General features: G+C 43.5%; 1 long non-coding RNA gene across 2 annotated transcripts in view; it reads left to right on the forward strand.

Annotated features, from left to right (window-relative positions):
- Nucleotides 1–4,833: 4,833 nt before the first annotated feature.
- The window catches only part of LOC102157008, a 43,075-nt gene continuing 28,644 nt past the window's right edge, over nt 4,834–19,264 (forward strand). For both annotated transcript variants that reach the window (XR_005353307.1, XR_005353306.1), the window contains exon 1: nt 4,834–6,069. This is a non-coding gene — a long non-coding RNA (uncharacterized LOC102157008). The remainder of the gene's footprint in view (nt 6,070–19,264) is intronic.

The following is a 19,264-nucleotide window of genomic DNA, read 5'->3' on the forward strand; positions in this document are numbered from 1 at the left end:
TGCTCAATCACTGAGCCAGCCAGGTGCTCCTAGACTTCAATTGTCACAAATATTTCCTCTACATACACAGAAACTACATTGTACAATACTATTATTTTTGTTTCAACTGTGATGTATAATTTAAATGAGAGGAGAAGGAAAATCTATTGTATTTACTCTTATTTTTTGAATCTTTGTATTTCTTCCTTTCTAATGTTCCAGGATCCACCTTTTAGTATTTTATTTCTGAGAGCTCCTTCAGCCATCTTTTTTTGGGAAGGTTTGTTGTGTTTCTTCAGTCTCGTAGTGTTTCTTCATCTTAAAATACTTGGTTCCTCCTTTATTCCCAGCTATAGAATCACAGGTTGACAGTTCTGTTCTCTCAGAGCATGAAAAATGTGGTGGCAATTCCTCTGGCCTTCTGAGTTTCTTATCATAAATCTGCTAGCATTCTAATTGTTTTTTCCTTTAGGTAAGATGTCATTTCACTCTTTGCTGCTTCAAGATTTTTTTTTAAATTAGCTTTCAGAATTTGACTATGATGCATCTTGTCACGGATTTCTTCAAGGTTATCTTGTTTGGAGTTTTCTCTGCTTCCCAAATATGTATGTAGATTTATGCCTTTTTCCAAATATGGGACATTTTCAGTGATTAGTCTTTGACTACTTTTAATATCCTACCTTCTTCTCTCCTTTCAAGACTGACATCACGCATGTTAGATATTTTGTCACAGTCAACAGGCTCTGGCTACTATTATTGATTTTTATTTTCTTCTTAAATCTACATTCTTTCTGTTGTTCACACTGGATAATTTCTATTTTCCTGTCTTCAAGTTCATGGATTCTTTCCTCCTCTTCTAGTCTCCTGTTGAGCCTATACATTCAGTTTTTTTTTTTAATTTTAGTTGTTATTGTCTTTTAGTTTTAAAATTTTTATTTGGTTCTATTTTTATATGTTCCATTGCTTTTTTGAAACTTTCTATTCTTTTCATCTTTCTCAAGCATGTTTGTAACTTCTCATTGAAGTATTTTTTTGATGATTGCTTTCAAGTCCTTGCTAGATAATTCTAACATCTCTATCATTTCAGTGTAGGGGTCTATTATTGTATTTTCTCATTGAAATTGAGATTTTATTGGTTCTCATTATGATATATGATTATTGATCAAAAGCTGGGCTTTTTATTTTTTGTATTATGTCATGAGTCCTGGATCATATCTATCTCTTCTGTTTAGCAAGCCTTTTCTGACATTGCTTTGTTAGGGCGAGGAAGGGTAAGGATGAAAATCCATGCTTCTCACTTGGCCTCTGTTGACATGGGAAAATGGAGAGGTATGGGCCCCTTGTTACTGTTGAATGGTATGGGGGGAACCTGGACTTGCCACTCAGCCTTTGCTAACACCACTTGGCTTGGAGGGGCTCCCCATGTGGTGACCATGGTGGGTGACTTTGCTCTTCCTGTTCATTCCTGGTACTACCCTGGTGGGGAGGGGGAGGGTTGCCTACTACTCTGCAGCAGGCTGGAAGTCTAGGCTCCCCAAGTGGCCTTCTTTGATGACACTGCGGGGGGAGAGGGGGAAGGTGGGATGCCTTGTTATAGTCCAGCGATGATGGAAATCTAAACTCTCCACTGACTGGCAGGGATGAAGTGGGCCACAGTTTTTTTCTGTAGTATTTGGCTGGAGTTGAATGAGTTTTGTCAAAACTTTTCACTCATATTAAACTGACCCTTTGTTTAGTGAGAACGCTCTTTCTGTCACTAGTTTTTTGTCTGCTCCAGTTAGTATTGCTGGGTTCCTGGCTTCTCTAGTCTAGTACCTAGTCTAGTAGATACAAGAAAAAAGATGCCGCTGCTGATGATGGTGATGATGCTGATGCTGATACCATACGGTGTTCCTTGGGTTCCAAGGTCCTGCTGGTATGGTTACACCTCTCTAGCCTTTACTCTCCTTGTGTACAGGTAATATGTAGTTTGTTTTATAAGTGATTAGCTGTTCTTCATGAGAGGGACAAGGAAAAGCATGTCTACTACATTTTTGGAAGTGTAAGTCTCTAGACTAATGTTTAAAAGACTGATATGAAGCATCATATTATTTGCTGAATATGTCAGTACTTCCAGGTCAACTCAATGCTATCCTTGCAGCTCTATAAGGAAACCCCTCCCTCCCTTCTGTGCTCCTCTTCATTACTTCTACCTCACTGTCTCTCAATTTCTTTTGAGCTTTTTCTTCCAAAAGAATTTAAAATAGGCAATAACATGGGACACCTACGGCTCAGGGAGTGAACCCAGATCTGGGGATTGAGTCTTCATCGGGCTCCCTATGGGAGCCTGCTTCTCCCTCTGCCTATATCTCTGTGTCTGTCATGAATAAATAAATAAAATCTTTAAAAAATAAGCAATAACAAAAGACCCTAATGTAACTGTTAAATTTTTTTTGGAAGTTAAAAATGTTTGCATTTTTCTAAATCCTGTGAATGTTCTCATCCCAGGTACTTCCCACATTTTGAAAGAAATCTGGATCTACAATATACTTTCTTGATGTGAGGCTGGAGAGCTTTAAATACAAGGAGAGAAAAAAGATGTGACAAAATGATCACCTTCTAACTCAGGGAGACTTTTATCACTGTTTTTGATGATGGTTGATGGCCTATGACTATTTTTGTGCTCGTAGTCCTGGCAGCTTTCCCATTCAGCATTTTCTCAATCATCTCATCCATGTGGCCCTTGGTAAAGTAGAAAGCCCCCTCTATGTCATGTTTTCCTTTCTATGAGGAAATGAGCTGCTTTTAGATGTAAAATTCATACTTGATTTGTCCCTGGGATAAGATCAGCTGAGTGCAAAAAGAAGTTACATCAGTACTGGGTTTACCCCTGGTCATAAGGAAGGTCATAGACAAGGAGGATTTTAAGAGGTGGCTTCTGCTTTCCCTTCTTCATCCCACCGATTTTCATTCCTTCAGTTGCTTGGTCACTTTATCATTGCTTTCTTGGGTTTGTGTTCAAGCTAACACCAGTGTATTCTCTCTGCCAAGAGTGTATATACCTCAGGAGGTATCTTAGCAAGCAGGTGGGGAGATGCCCATCATAAATCATAAATCCCTTCCTCACTCCAATCATGCCATGTCACAGCCATAACATGGGGATAGCTTGTCATTTGCCCATGTGTTGGACCTGTCCTGCACACACAGTGAAGGCCACATATTGAGGGACCATTATACATCATGAACTAACCTACACTCTGAAGGGAGCCCATTGTCACCTGCATCCCATTCCAAGGGACAGTGCTGCGGTAACACCGTGACCAAGGATAGAGAGCTTCGTGAAGGTGCTCATCCTCAGATAAACTGCCCTCAAATTCAAACCAAACAGCAGCACACATGTGGGATCGGTCTGTTTAGGAATGAAGTATCCTGTTGCCGGCGACCACTCATGGATTCATTATTTGTTCAGTTCACAACCTCAAACCACATGGAAGTGAGAGGGCCAGGAGAGACCCCGTTGTAGAAACTTTGGTCCAAACGAAGAGAACAACCCTTTTTCCAGGTTGCTTTCATATTCAGGCATGAGATGCATGATTCTTCATAAATAGAGAAAAAGGGGACACAATGTAGATAGACTTTGTCATCTGTCAAGCAGAACCTGACTCCTGCTGATGGGCTTCGGGTGTTAATGGTGAATGAGGTGCACATTATGGGTCTTGGGCATCCACAGGCCGGGAAGAGACCCTTCTGAAGAGGAAGGGGACATTGTGGGGATGTGACACTGGCCACCTGCGTGAGGCGAGCCTGGCACACAAAGCAGGCTCAGGGAAGACACATCATCCATGAAAGGAGCCAGCCATCAGGCGGAGAAAGCCGTGAGCAAAGGCAGATGCAACCCATCTCCTGTAAATAGCAAGGCCTCGGAAAAATAGTCAATGAGCCCGGTCCCTTTTTGTTTGGCTTTGCTGCCATTGACTGGTTGTCTCAAAGTAAGCGATTGTGCGGAGCGCGGTGGTGGGAAGCAGGCCAATGCCCCGAGCCAAGAGCTCCAGGCAACTTATCAAGAAAAGCTTTTCTTTTTTCCCCCCCCGCCCTCCCCCTTTGCTTTTTTTTTTTCTTCTTTTTTAAATTCAAGAACATTTTATTTAAAATGAAATTCCCTGTTAAGTTGTACATTGCCTTTTATTTAAAGATGTAGTATCTCTGAGAATAAAGGAAGGAAAAGAGGAAATTAAAAAAGCAATGAGGGAAGACGTCTGGCGGCTTGGCCTCTCACCAAGTGACCCTTTGATAGACCACATGGGACGCAGAACTGTATGAGCCGACCAGGGAAGTGAGCGATTTATGGGCCTTGTTTGGGCATTTGATAAGTATCTCTGTAAAGCAATGCAAGGAAAAGCAACCCTGGGCCCACTATCATCGCAGGATTCCTGTAAATTATTTTAAGATGAGAGAGGCCATCAAGATTAGAGAGAAATAACCCCCAGACTCAGGATATTTATGTGTGTTTCATTTTAAAAATCGGTGCCACAATGTCCCAATGATCATTAAGCAACCTGTCTGGGTGTCCTTCGAAAGCCAGAGGATTTTTTCCCTGGGGAGGATGAAACAGTTAGTCATAAGGCAGGAGGTGAGCACCATTGGGCCACGTCCCATGCATGAAACATGAGAAACCCTGGGACCATTGGGATCACCTGGATCATTTAGAAGTTCCCCTATTGGAAAATCTCTTGGAAGAATGTAAGGGATTACCCTCCCCATCCCCAAAGCTGAAGTGTCCTAGTGTAAATACGTTGGTTCATTTAGTTGGGAGACAGTCATAGACTGGTATCTGATGTCACAAATGAAGGAGACCTTGTTAACTTAGGGCAGGGGTTCCCAACAGAAGGCAGATTTTGTCACTCCCACCCAAAGGACACTTGGCAATCGCGATGGACATTTTGGATTGTCATAACTAGAGGGTGCTACTCGTGTCTGGTGTGTAGAAGCCTGGGATGCCGATAAGCTTCCTACAATGCACAGGACAGCCACAACAACCAGGAATTATCCCCCTCAAAATGTCAATAGTGCCAAGGTTGAGAAATCCTGATTTAGGGGCTCTTTTGCGGGTCATTGATCTTACTGTCAAGGACTTAATCTTCCAGGACCACTGAGAACATTCTGTCTTCAGAATATCTAAGTTGGCTCTTTTGGAAGGTCCTGGTTAGCCCTGGTGGTTAAGGAGAACTTACATTGAGTTGTTTTAGCATAAAATTACTTTTGCTTCATGGCCAAAGCTTTTCCCCCAGAAAGCTACATCACAAGTTTATACTATTTTCCCTAAAAGGGCTTCAGAAAATCCAACACCATAGTTGAGAAGCATCATTTTATCCCAAGTACAATGGGCTATTACTACAATTGGCCACCTATTGTGATGCTGCATCATTGCTGGGATGAAAATCTCTTTCTATTTTAAAATATTAATGCTTCCAACTTCCTGAGATCATTATAAAATAACGACATCATAATCTGGGAAGACCCGCCAAAAATCCTCCCAAAATGAAGTTACGCATGAAGTGGCCCTTCTCCTGCTGTCATCCTGGAGCTCACCTGCATACTCTGCACCCTCTGCCTTTGCGGTGATGCTCTGTGGGCACCCCAGGCCCCCGAAGGCTCCATCCATTTTGTGCTGCAGCTTTACACATGACTTCTGGCTGCTTATGGAAAATATCAGCATCGGGTGTTTTTCTGCTAAAGCAGAACTGAGGTCGAGGGAAGCAGGAGCTGCCTGTTCTTGTTCAACTTTTATCGATGAAAAACTTTGGGCCTTGTCTTGTCAATCTCCACACGAGGCGCGGCTCATTAGAGGCCCTCTGTGGACGATTCCAGTGTTCCTGTGTGTTTGATCTTCGGAGATAAGTAGAACCAGCCCTGCTGACTGGCTCTGTGGTGCGGCGTTCTTCCTGGCAACGGGTGTCTTCTGAGACTGATGTAATTCTTTCAAGATTGATGTTTCCATTATGACACAGGAGCGCTGCGTGTTTGAGGTGTGTTGAACTCAGTGAACTACCACCACCCTTGCTCTCTGGTCTCTCTCCCTCTGTTTTACTTTCAGGCACACTGTCTGTTGAGGTGAGTCATTATGGGCAAACAATGCAGTATTCACTGATGACTGGTGGCAAACAGGAATATCATGCAGAATTTAAACCCTAAGATTCCCTAACTTTTTTAGCATTGCAAGTGGATTAAGCAGCCAAGGGGATCTCCCTACTCAGTTCCACTCTGCCGTGAGTGGTCCCCGGGAAAAGGATGTATCAAGGCCAATTCGACCTTTTGTGAAGTGGACTTCTTGGTCTCCAGAGCTGGCTGCCTCACAGCTTACCTGATATGCCCTCTTCTGGGCACACTGGGACACTCGGCCTTCCTCTGAGAGTTTCCAGTGTTTGTAACTCCAGCTGCTTGGTGGTAGACAAAGCGTCATGGACGGTACCATGGCACTTACAAAGAAATACAGCATGAGGTGCCCTTAGCAATCCAGTTAGAGGGACTGCATCACATCTTAACATAAGAATGCATAAATGGTATTTGAAGAGTGTACGTGTTTGTGTCTCAAACAAGAGTAACATTCAATTAAGGCTGTACATTCCCAAGCGAGAGAGATTATCATAGATCAAATTTGTGTGGAAGGCTTCCTGGTGGTGGTGGATATGGTCTGGTGTTTCAAGGAAGTAAAAGTAAGATAATCGTATGAACATTAAAGCTATCATTTATTGAGAATTTACTACAATCCATTAAATGCTCAATGTGAAGGGTTTTTGTTTGAACCTTGTTATTTTTCAAGGTGAGTGCTATTATGATACCCATTTCATAGGTGAAGAAATGAAGGCAGAGCAATTGGCAGGGGGACATTTAGGTGGGGACCACAGAGAAGCAGGGGCATGGTGTCAGGACCTGTAGCTTTGGAAAGGAAAGAGGTCCTAGAGAACATCTGGTCTAGATGGTACCAAGGCACATCAGGGATACACAATTGCCTGAAGCCACGAGGCATCCCCAGAGAGCCACAGAGGAGGCTTTTGTCAGCCCCTGGCTCTCTGTGTGAGAGGAGAGCATATTGACTGGTCAGGTTGGAGCAGAGAGTTTATGAAAGAACAGGAGAGGTATCTGCACAGAGAGCTTGATCTACCCGTGGTTGGGCAATCACGAGTGGCAGGATACAGGCAGTGACTTGGTTCCCAAGTTGACCACAAGAGCAGGTGGTACTGAGGTAGGGCTGGAACACAGGCCTGAGACAGTGGCCACCTCAGTTCCTCGGGCAGCACTGGGATGGGGGTGGATAGAGCTGCAGGAAGACCACTCACCGGTCCCTGATGCACCAATCAGAAGGAAACAAGTCTTCACTTTTGATCAATTCAATGCAGATAATTATCATTACAAGAGGAAATGAACAGCAAATGAACTTGAAGGATAGCAAACAAAATACAGCAACAACCAAATCAATCCAAATGCTCTGGCTTCATGATTTGTCTGAGTAATTTCCTAAAGAATGTACTGGTGAGGACCAGCGGCTCTAAGTTGGTTTTTGGCAGTGATTCTCTGGAGGTTTCCATTACCTCGTCCTTCCCCCCAGTGCTCAGGGGACACGTAATGTGCCACTTTAGGAAGGGAGGGCAAGAGGTTCTCCGCGTACAGATTAAGAGATCACACTGGCTTGGAGCTCCCAATCCCTACCTCGGGGTGGCCTCATCATCCATCACCCGGGAAGCACATCCTCAGGAAGGCTCTGCTTCCCAGCTGGAACAGAGTGGTGCATTTGGAGGAGAGAAAGAGCTGCCCTTTCTGGCTCCAAGAATTCTTGGCTTGGAAAGGAGATCTTTGGGAAGCTGTCCTTCCCCAGAGATCTCTCAGTGACATTGTTTAATTCTCCAGTTAAGTCCCAGAGGTAACTATTAATAAAACCATTTGTGAGGGGAAAATGAACACTAAAGAGGATTAAAGCAGGCCTCTGAGGGAAGCCAGTGTTCTGACACAGGTGTGACCCCTGCCCTCCACGTCTGCACTTCCTGCTCTGGTGACTCTCCCCACAATATACACAAGTAACAAATAAGTGGCTGTCAGTCTGGAGGTTAAAGAGTGTGGAACAGAACATTCTGGTCTGTGAGCATTGGCGCTGTCAGCCAAGGCATACTTTAATTTGGGGATTGTTGTGTCCAGAGATGAAAAGGTGAAGCTCATTTGTGACAGTGAGTTGATACCAGCTTTAATACTGTTGAATGTTATTTACAGGAGGTACAACTCTTGGTTCCCAAACTCTTGTGCAAGAAGTAGAAAAATCTTAAGTTTTTGGTAACCTGATTTAATTTTCGATTCAAGTTACCCTTCCTTTCAGAGTGGCAAAGACTTATTAAGAGTCAATCAGTCCTACGAATACCCCATCCCCTCACCCCCCAGGATTGCCGGGATGCTGAGGAAAGCCTGTGTCCTCACTCTTTGTCTAGGGCCACCTGCTAAGTCCAGAGAATCTGCTCTGGCCATGGTCCCATCTAATTGTCACACTGATCTCCAGTGTGGTGCTTGGAGTTGTCTTCTTCTCAGCATATGCTCCCTGCTGGCTCTGCTGATACTTCCATGCACTTTATGGTTTACTGTTGCCATATATGAGAGGATGGAAATCTCTGGAGGATCATCATGGGCTTGCTTACCCAGACTGCAGACCTACCTCTGAGGATGTCCCCTCCTTTTTTTTAAATTAAAAAAAATTTTTAAGATTGCTTTTGGATGTTCCCTCCTTGTCTTCTCCCCGGCACTCTATCTCAGGCATTGAAGAACTCTGCGTCTCACAAATCCCTTCCTGGTTGTGCAGGCTCCCAGGAACCTACCTGAAACTGGGCTCTCTCCACTTTTCTTCTCCACCTTTCTTTCTTCTCTTTTCCTGCAAACCATGAGATTTTTTACCTCGTCTGAGAATGTGTTGGGGCAGATGGCTGGGGAGAGTAGTCCACTTCTACATGTCTTGGCTTACTGATTTGTTCCTGCAAGGGACTAGAGTTCTGGAAAACATGAACAAGAAGACATTCACCGATTCTTTCTTTTCTCCTTTGCAAGTTCTTTCACTTGGAAGGCAATAAACACAGAACAGCATAGGTGCTTGAATGGAGTAAGAACAAAGGAAGAAAAGGGATTACCAGAAAAAAGAAATAGGGCAACATTTAAAAAAATACTATCTTGTCATTGCTAAATATGATATTTGGGCTTATGATGTATGAAGAAGTGAAGGATGCATGAAGGTTTTGCGGCAATGTGAAATCAAGCTCTTTGGACTTCTGGTCCATAGGAAATTGATGTAATGCATTGACTAGCTTGCTTCCAAAAGAAATAGTTTCAGAAAGTGCACCAAATGCAAATTTTTCCTGTACCTACAACACTTTTTTCAAAGCAATACCAACAGGGAGGGCCAGATTTTATTTTATATTTTTACTAAAATGTTTGGCTATCTGAAATCTTTTAGGTTTATGTATCCATGAAACTCTGGGTCTATAGTGATTTGCATGTGTTTCTATGTGGAAGGTGAGCTGAATCTTTGGTCAGGATTATAAATTAGATTTAATTTATATATATACATACATAATCATATATATTTATATATTTTAGATATATTTTACATTTGTTGTTTCTTTTATTTTAAGAAGAATAATCAAATACATGCCAAAGTCAGAGACAAAGTACAGAAGTCCTTCTGATGGGACAGAAAATCTCTATTTGGGTAGGCTTCCCTTAAAAAGATTTATGCACTCTTTTTAAGAAACTTGGTCATTTTCACAGAAAGGAAACTGAACTCTAGCCTAGCATCACTATAATAATTGACTCCAGAGGAACCACAAGCTGTTTTTTGAAAATCTTATGCATAAACCTATCAAAGCAGACCCAGATTTGGCAAAATCCTAACACAAATTTATCTTCCTTTTCAGGAAGTTGCTGTATTCCATTATTGTGGGTAAAATATACCCAACCTAAAATGTACCATTTTAACCATTTTAAAGTGAATAATTCAGTGGCATTTAGTTCCTCAGTTGTGCTAGACACATTTCAAGTGCTCAAGAGCCCCATGTAGTGAGTGGCAGCTGCACCTGGTGCTGCAGATAGGGGGCTCTGTTACACAGCACTGCGCTGCTGAGGGAAACCCGGAGCAGGTGGTTGATATTTGAGAGAGAGACAGGATGGAGTGTTTGAAAACACCCCTTCTAGTTTTCTAGGCTCATTGAGAAGCAAAGTCTCGAAGACAATATCTTTAATGAACTAAAACAAAATTCTGTCCTAGAAAAGAACTACATTCTATTTACTTTTGCAGTGTAAGAGTATTTTACAATAATGCATTAGTTTTGGAATTTACAAAAACAATGAAATTAGGCTTTTGATTTTATCTTAAAGGAGATGCTCAAATAACCAACATGTTCTCATGTTCTAAAAAAATGTTGTTAAAGACTATTAACAGCATTATTCAGTGTCTTTTATATTAAGTGTAGAACTTCATAGGGGGGAAAATGTTTGCTTTTTTGACAACTGTAATATCCTTAGAAAACAATAGGTTTCATTTTTTGACTCAACTGCCAGGAAGCTCAAATTCAGTTAAGTATCCAACCCCTGGCTGCTTTTATAATTAATTTACTTTCACATTTTTCATTTTGAATTTATTTTCACATTTTTTAGTTACCTGACTTCTTTCTTAAATGCTTTTTCCAAAAATGTTCATGTGTATATATATTTTGCAATTCTAAGCTCCCTGAAAATATTTAGGGAAGTAGACCATATATGTGTAATAATACTACATTAGTATTATTTCAGAATTATCCACGCAGTCTCAGAATTTTATCATCTTTGAGGTCTTCATGCATAAGCTTGTTGTCACTCAGTAAAAAGAAGTGTTTGCATAGTTTTTGTGGGAAGTATCATTTGGAAGCTCAAGAAGCATTGGATTCTAGGATATGACACAATCTTTGTTGAAGACGCAAATGCAGTTCCCCATCAACCTCTCCTACCCTTTGTCCCACCATGGGGGGCACTCATATTTATGCTACACGGCCATGATAGAGCCACCAGAGGCCATACTAAGCTTTTGGTCTGTATTTCTCCATAGGCCAAGGCTTCTTTTACCTTATGTGCTTCTATTATTTTGGTTATCATAAAATATTTTTCCTAAAAGTCTTTGAAGAGCCTCACAGAGCACTCTGAAAAACCAGGTTACCTGAGAATGTGTGTGTATGTGCTCCAGTGTGGGGACAAGCCTAGCAGTCAGCACCGGGTATAAAAAAACAACAGCAGTCGTTTCATAAAGCAGGAGATACATGAGCCAACGGCACATGTAACTGAAGTCCACACTTTCTTGGGTGTCTATTATGTGTCAAGAATTAAGACAAAAATGCTCATCAGTACAGCAAGATCCCTGTCCTCAAAAACTTTGTTTGCTGGAGGAAACAGCTGTTGTAATATAATGCAATCATTTATTTATGTGAACAATGTTTAGGGAACACTGTTTAGGTGCCAGGTGCCACGATGAACCCTGAGAAAAACAGAGTCTCTCTAAAACACCCTTTGACCCTCAGGGAGCCCAGAGGAAAATGAGGAAATGCGAAGAGTCCTGTCATATGCGGGGCGTGCACAGTGCCCTGCTGGGTAACCCAGGGACAGGCATCCTTGCTGTCACCTATTTGTTGATTGGGATATTGCCCCTTTTGGCACGTTTTCTTCCATTTCCTAGTCCCGATATTAGCTGTTTTCTGAAGATGTCCTTTGTGATGAGGTTTCCAGACAAACAGATGAGGGAAAGTTGGCTGCCACCACCGCTCTAGGGACCCCAGGTTGGAACACAGCTCCTCCTGTGGGCTGGGATTCTAGGAAATCTTCCCAGGTCGGGACTGTAGCAGCATTCCCACATGAACAGAAGATAAATCTGTTTGAAGAGAGGAAATCATTCATTCAGAGAACCCGCAAAGCCAACCTTGCTTCAGTGCCATGCCGGGCTGGGTTTGGATGGGGCCACGCCGACGCCCAGACTGGTTATGCTGAAGAAGTGGCAGGAACTTGTTTGCAGCCAACCCCTCGTGTCCACAGCCATGGCCTCCCCACTTTCCCCTGGGGCGCTCTCGGTGCCCTGGGCCCCTGGGGGACCGGTCGTCATCAGAGCCTGAATGTTTCTGCATGCTTTCCTCCTCTGATTTGAAGACAGGGTTACCCTACTTGGTGGGGTGGGGACAGCATCCTTGGTGTTGCAGCCTGTACCCCGCCACCCCCTTCCCGGGACGTACCTGTCGGGAGGGCTGCTGGTCTGGGCCATGGCTCAAGCAGCTCGAGGACCGGTGTGTCAGGCCATTTCAGAAGCCCTGAAGGAGATATGAACCCCCACCTGCTGCTTCCATGAGTTCTGCTGTCGTTTGTATTTGGTGAAAATATTGCAATCATTTGGCTTTTTAGGCCACGTGTCCTGAGGCTTTTAAAATTATTTTGCAAGAATGCCTGTAGCTGCGGACACAACACAGATGTACCCAATCGGGCCGACCCCCTGAGTGCAGGCCAAGGCCTCCCCTCTGCGGCGGGCCCAGCACCGGGCGGAGGGCCTCTCCCGCAGCTGGCGGGAAGCACCTGGACACAGTAGTGCCCCTGTTCTCTGGTTCCTGAGGCTTCCGGCCACTTGGTTCTGGATTTTTTTATTGGTTGCATAGCAATTTTCTTAGCAGATGGAGTTAAAAGAAACAAAAAGTCTGTGGCAGCTCCCACTAGGAATGAATTCCCACTAGGAATGCTGGGGGGTGCTCACCGGGGAAAGTGGACCTGTGTTCCCACTGACTGGGTTGAAAACATCTCGTCGAAACCACTTCAGAGCCTGGCTTGATTCTGCTACCTGATTCTGTCTCCTTTCTTGGAAGGTCGGGATCCGGGTGAGTGGCCATACGTTTTCTTAAGTTGTGAACCTGTTGAGCTGTACCCAGCTTGGGCATGTGGAAGGGAACATTTGGGTTTTTTTCTATCTGCTCCTTTTCCAATGCTCAGCCTCCTAGAAGCTCTTGCCCACAAAAGAGCCGGGCGTCTGCCGCACACCATTCTGGGAATGGGACAATTGGCTCTGGAAATCCTGGCCTCTCAGGATGCTGTGGTGTTTGCTGTGGTGAGTGATTTGCACAGAGGTCCTGAAACGCCAAAGCCATACGTGGGCTACACTCTGCATTTGCACCAAACTGCAGAAATTGGGCTGCGTTGTGCAAGAGGTGTGGGTGACTCACATGCTTCCTGCCAAGGTTAGAACACTGACCTTGAGTCAGGTTGATTGGCTATTATTTCCAAAACTTTTCTGGTGAGAAGAATTGCCTGGGTGCCTGCTACAGGCAGACCTACAGAGCCCTACAGAGCACCTGATGTTCTGGGGCTTGATAAGCAGCCCAGCAGTTCCCGTCATCAGGGAAGTTTGGGAAGCCTGAGGCAAGCTTGTGTGGGACCCAAGCAGGTTTCCTAGACCCGTGTGCCTCAATTCCCGGGCTGAGGAGGGACAGCCAGGGACACTTTTCTAATGGCTTCTGCCTTGGAAATAGTTGAGCTGGGCTTCATGTGCTCTTGCTGGGAGACCCAGAACTCACTGAGCTGTCCATTGTGATATGAGGCTAAGGTATTGTAGACCTGGAGCACCTACTGATGTTGGCTTAGCCTGACCAGCAAAGAGAGTGCCTCCCTGTCTCCTTGGGAGTCTAGTTGTTCCGCTGTTTTAACAGGCTCAAGACAGGGTGAGGGCTACTGAAGGGCAGTTTAGCGCATGGGGTGAATGGGTGAATACTTGATGTCACCTATAGAACAGGTGACACTTTTTCTGATGACAGCTCTTGTGCTGATGTTTCAGGCCCTGGGCTGATGGGAGCAGTGTCTACACTACATAGACTTTTGGGCAAAGGTTGGATGGTGGGGAACACAACAAGGGATTATGAACCCTTCTCTCAGTCATGTGACCATTTGCCCATGATCTGGCCAGGCTTCCTGCTCCTTCTTGGTTTCTTCATTTGTAAAACGCCCACCTACCTCCAGGGTAGTTGAGAGGAGCCATTCAGAGAATGATGTTAGAGTACTTTTCAAGGAGAGACTGCTGGGGAATTGCTTCATAATAGTGAAAGTTTTCACTTGAGTGGGTATTGAAAACAAAGGATTGACCTTCCAGAAAAAGGAAAACACTCCTAATCTACTACAAATAGAAACAAATACATTGCTAGTTTGTAGCTGTCAGGTCACTGGCTTGCAGCGGCCAGAGATTGGCATCATGAAATAACCACAGATTCATCTTGCCAACTGTTTAAGTTGGAGCAAGTTTAGAAACACTCCGTCGGAATCTCTTGAGGCCATCACCCTACGTTCTGAACTGTGGACGTGGTTTAAAACAGGCACAGCTTTGAACATCCTTTGGTTAACCCCAGGGAGACAAGTTCTTTAGTGGCCATAGTTGGCCGTAGCCTTTCCTAGAGTTCTCACTATTGGATATTGTGGTTATTCCACCGTGTTGGGTAGATTTATATGAATACCATAGAAAAGCCGATGTTTTTTGTGTTGGAATTAATTAGTATGCTCATCTTCAGATAGAAAGGAGACCCATTCATTCCTTCCCTGTGAGGACTATTGCCTGATCAAGACTTCTTATAAACTCAATAAACTATGGGGGTATTGTCACCCTCATTTTATGGATGATAAAACTGAGGCCAGAATATCAAATAATCATGTAAGTGACACAGGATTATCAATATAGATGCATGACTAGTGGCTAAATCTGAGATGAAGTGTTCCCCATCAGATTCTGCTGCCTTAAGTAACTGATTCTTCAGGTATTTGGCCAAGTGTTCTTGTGGCCAACAAAATAAATTAAATTTAGTCCCTAAGAGAGAGGCTATGGGAAACAATCAAGTTGTCTTGTCTAGCTTTTTTGGGTTAAATCTTACCTTAGAAAGGAAATGCTTTCTTATTTGTTGGTGTCAACATGATAAATAAATGTACCCTATTGGCCACGAACATCAGCAAGTAAAACTGGAATTGACATTTTATAATTACGAAATTTAAAAATGTTCTGGTGTAAGAGTGACACTGATAATATTGATGTGTCATGGTCCAAAGGCACTCACTTTAATGTTTATGTATCCCTAATACATAATAATAAAGTAAGTGGGCAAGCATAGGGTTCTAAGCATTTTTCTAATTTATATGATTAATAAACAAGTACTTCATCAAATGGGATAAAGTACTGGTTTAGAATTATGATGTTGCAGAATTTTTTTCTGTAACCCCTTGCAAAGACCCCTTCAGTAAAATTTTAATCTTTGCTTCTAGAGGACTTTCGTTTTCCAGACAATGGTAATATACCTCTGGCCTACTGGGAAAAAACGTCTACCTAACCCTTAGATATTTTAAAAGAAGTCTTGTGAATAGATGATACATCTATTGTGATTACTGACATTTGTCATCCACACCTAATTCCGCCTTTGTCCCGGCTGGTTGAGGAACGTATTACCTTACCCAACACCTCGTCACAAAGGACCCTCTCTGTTTCTGCTGTAATCAACGATGTGTTTCTTAGTTCACACAGGTAATCCCTGGTCTGTTAGCACAGGGCTGCTGAAGAGGGAGTCCATGGAGTGTCATCCTGTATTTTTTAGTGATTATTATTATTAGTTTTTCAAAATATTGATGGAAATGTTTCTCCTCCTTTTTGGGGGTGGCCAGCATCCTTGATCTCTGGGTGTGCAGAGTAGAGCAGATCCCTGAATGGGGTTGATGAGCTCCATTCCTGGCCAGAGTTAATTTAGACACAGACTACCCCCACCCCCCCGCCTCGAACAGACCTGGGGCCCATATACAAGTCAAATCTGCTATTTTTCCTTGGGCAATGATTTATTCCCCTCTTAAATTGGCTGGACCAGTTAGTTTTTTATTTTTATTAAGTCACACTATTCTTAAATGAAACTATTGATTTAAAGTCAGCTTAGTGAGGATTTAATTTGTTTTCACGGGATTAGAGCAGGTAGCATGGGATAATTTTACAATAAAGTGGGACAGAAGCGCTCCTTCACACAACCCGCGCCTTTTTATTCTTGCCAGGCTGCACAGACATTACAAATTTTCAAGTAAATTGTGGAAATACATTCATAAATCAGTCCTAATTCCTCTGCCTGCTTAAGAGTGATTCAGAAAAGTGTTTTCCCATGACCTTGTCCTGTTGTCCTTCAGTGATGGCCCCAGGCTTGGGGCGAAGGCCCCCTGTGTGCACCTGTGGACACACACGAGTCACCTCCCCCAGGGCCAGCAGACCGTTCCTTCTACCTGTACCTTCCTTACTGTGTACCATTCTCTCCATGAAGGGAGTAGAGGAAGAAGAGCTTGGTGGGGGCTCCCTAGTGCTCCCTCTTGTCCCCTCCATCCTTCTCCATCCCTCTGCTCTTGCTTCCCCAGCAGGGAGTCTGTGGGAGTCTGCTCAAGGCCAGTTCCAGTTCTGATGGTGGGAGGGCAAGTGGAGAAGGGGAATATGAGCAGCCCTCATGATGGCCTTAAAAACCAACTGACCGAAACTATCCAAACAGCTAGAAAGGTTTTCTGTTGTTTTTTTTTTAAAGAAGTACAGCCTTGTCACTGCCAGTCTGTTATCTCTGAACTTGGCTGTCACTATCCATTTCAAAAGGAGTCTTTTCTTTCTATCGAAATCAAATAGACTCAGAGCCATTTTCAGATTAATGGCCCTTAGTCTAGAGATTGCTAAACCATTTTGGTCAATCATTCTGAACATTTCCAGTTGTCCCCAGACCCCTCCCAATGGAGTAGCTGGGATGAGTTTGCCAAGCATGAAGTGACTAGGAGCATCTGCTGAACCCTCACCGCCATGTCGGGTTGCCCGAATTGCTCCCTGACCAGCCCCGTCTAGCAGCTGTGCATCCTTAATCCCCATTCGTTCACCGCAGTTTTGACTTCCCAGGGAAACAGAAAGCCAGGGTGGCTTTTCTCTGGAACCACAGGTGCTCAGTGGAGCATGGCATGCAGATTGGAGTTGTGGCTTTCAGTGATGGGATGAAGGGAGATGGCAGGCTTACACAGCAGACAGAGGCACCAGGGGTTTCTGGGCTTTTGACACACTGTGGCATTGTCTTGGACTGCAGGGAACAGAGGAGTGCCTGAGTTGTGAGACATGAGAAACTGAAGATGTGGTGAGGCCCAGGACCTGGGAGTGCAGCCATGGATACACGTGGCCCAGTCAGCCCATAGGACAAGAAGAGGGCCTATCCCTGCCAAGAACAGGCCACTGGAAGGCTGGCCCACAGAAATCTAGGGACCCAGCCACCAGAAGAAAAATACCAGGGCACACAGTACAGTAGTCTCTGTGGCAAGAGGAATCTGAGCTGAGCAAGGATTTGTGCGGGTGCTGAAGATGCAGAATCGCTAATGGATTAAAATAAAACTTCATTTGTTTTCTGAGTAGTCAGAGGAAAGTGTCTACTCAAAAGTGTCACAAAAGCAGAAAGAAACAGGAAATGCCAAGAGCTATAGCATGAGGATAGCAGCAGGAGTGGAGACGGAGATTGCAAAGTCACAAGGCCCAGGGCTCTTTCCACCAGCACGGTTCCAGAGAATTCCAGCATCAGAAGGGGAACTGAAGAAATGGAAGGTGCTCAAGAGAACATCCATGGGGGAAGTCTCACAAGGAAACTGGGGATCTGCTTGTCTGTGTTTCAGAGAGGATGCCAACATCTTACCAAGGAGAACCTTCCAACCCACACCTCCCTCTCCCCCAAAAGAATGGTTGGACAAATAAGAAAAATGCTTTTTATATACATATCAAGGAGTTGATGTGTATGTGAGCTAATGGTTCATTAAACTGTCTGTTGGTTATTTGTAGGGCTTTCCTTTTAATTCTTCATAATCAGTTGATTCATTTTTTTGAAGCCTATAAACAGAAATGAGTCAATAACTGAGAAAGTAGAGGGATACTTGGGTAGCTCAGTCAGTTAAGTGTCCAACTCTTGATTTCAGCTCAGGTCATGATCTCAGGGTCATGGGATCAAGCCCTGTGACAGGCTCCATGCTGGGTGTGGAACCTGCTTAAGATTCTCTCTCTCCCTCTGCTCCTTCCCTCCCCTCTAAAAAAAAAGGAACTGAGAAAGCAGAGCAACTAAATTGTCTACAGTAATCTTACCATTAAATTCACCAAATTCCAAACACTTGACTTAATAAGTAGGGAAGGATTACCCTCATCAGCCTTATTAATCTCAGGCCCTGAGCCACCAGTTACCTGACTGGGGCTAGAATAGGCCGTGTTCCTTGTAAGGACTTTGGAATTTCATATATTCATGAGAGGAAGGGAGAATGTTGTATTTAAGAATCCTTATGACCAATTATGTCTGTTGGAGCAGGCCCCTGCAACTGGCCAACAAATCTTTCTAAGTAATTTATACTCTAGAAAAATGATAGTACTCTTGAGTCAGAACAACAACAAAAAACCTATAGACTGAGCTTCAGAATTAAAAGCTTCTGCTCTTTAGAAGACACCATTGAGAGAAGGTGATGAGCCATCATCCTGGGAGAGGGTATTTTTAATACACATATCTGATAGAATATTGGTATCTAGACTAGATTAAAAATCTCTCATGGCTTGAAAATAAGAGAAACATCCCAGTAAAAAACATGAGCAGAAGATTTGAATGAGCCTTCCTCAAATAAGATAGACAGATAGCAAATCAGCATGTGACATCATCCATCATCAAGGAAATACACCTTAAAATCATAGTGAGATGCTAGTGCACACCTTAAGATGGTTAGCAAAACAATAGCATGGGGTGCTGGTGAGGATGTGGAGCAACTAGAATTCTCCTGCATTGCTTCTAGGGATGCAAAGTGGTGCTCCTCTAGAAAACAACTGAATAGATCTTTACAAAATCAGACATGTATTTATCACCTTACCCACCATCCCATCCCACTCCCACATATTTATCTAGGATAAATGAAAATATAATACGTCCACATAAAAATCTGTCTTATATTGAGTTTGAGAGGACGGAATACCCACCTTTGAGCAGTGGACGGTCAGGGATTTTATGAATGTGCATGTGGCTTTGTTCATAACTGCCCAAATCTAGAAACAAACCAAATATTCATCAACTGGTAAATAAACAACCAAGGAATAGCCCCAAAGATGAGAACGCACTTCGCGTGTGTACAATCCGTAGACGACTCTCAAATGGATTATGAAAGTGAAAGAAACCAAGTTCAAGAGGCAACACACTCTGTGATTCTGTTTATCTGAAGCCTTGGAAAAGACAGACCTATA

Source organism: Canis lupus, chromosome 1, assembly GCF_011100685.1.
Source record: "Canis lupus familiaris isolate Mischka breed German Shepherd chromosome 1, alternate assembly UU_Cfam_GSD_1.0, whole genome shotgun sequence".
In the NCBI taxonomy this organism is placed as follows: domain Eukaryota; kingdom Metazoa; phylum Chordata; class Mammalia; order Carnivora; family Canidae; genus Canis; species Canis lupus.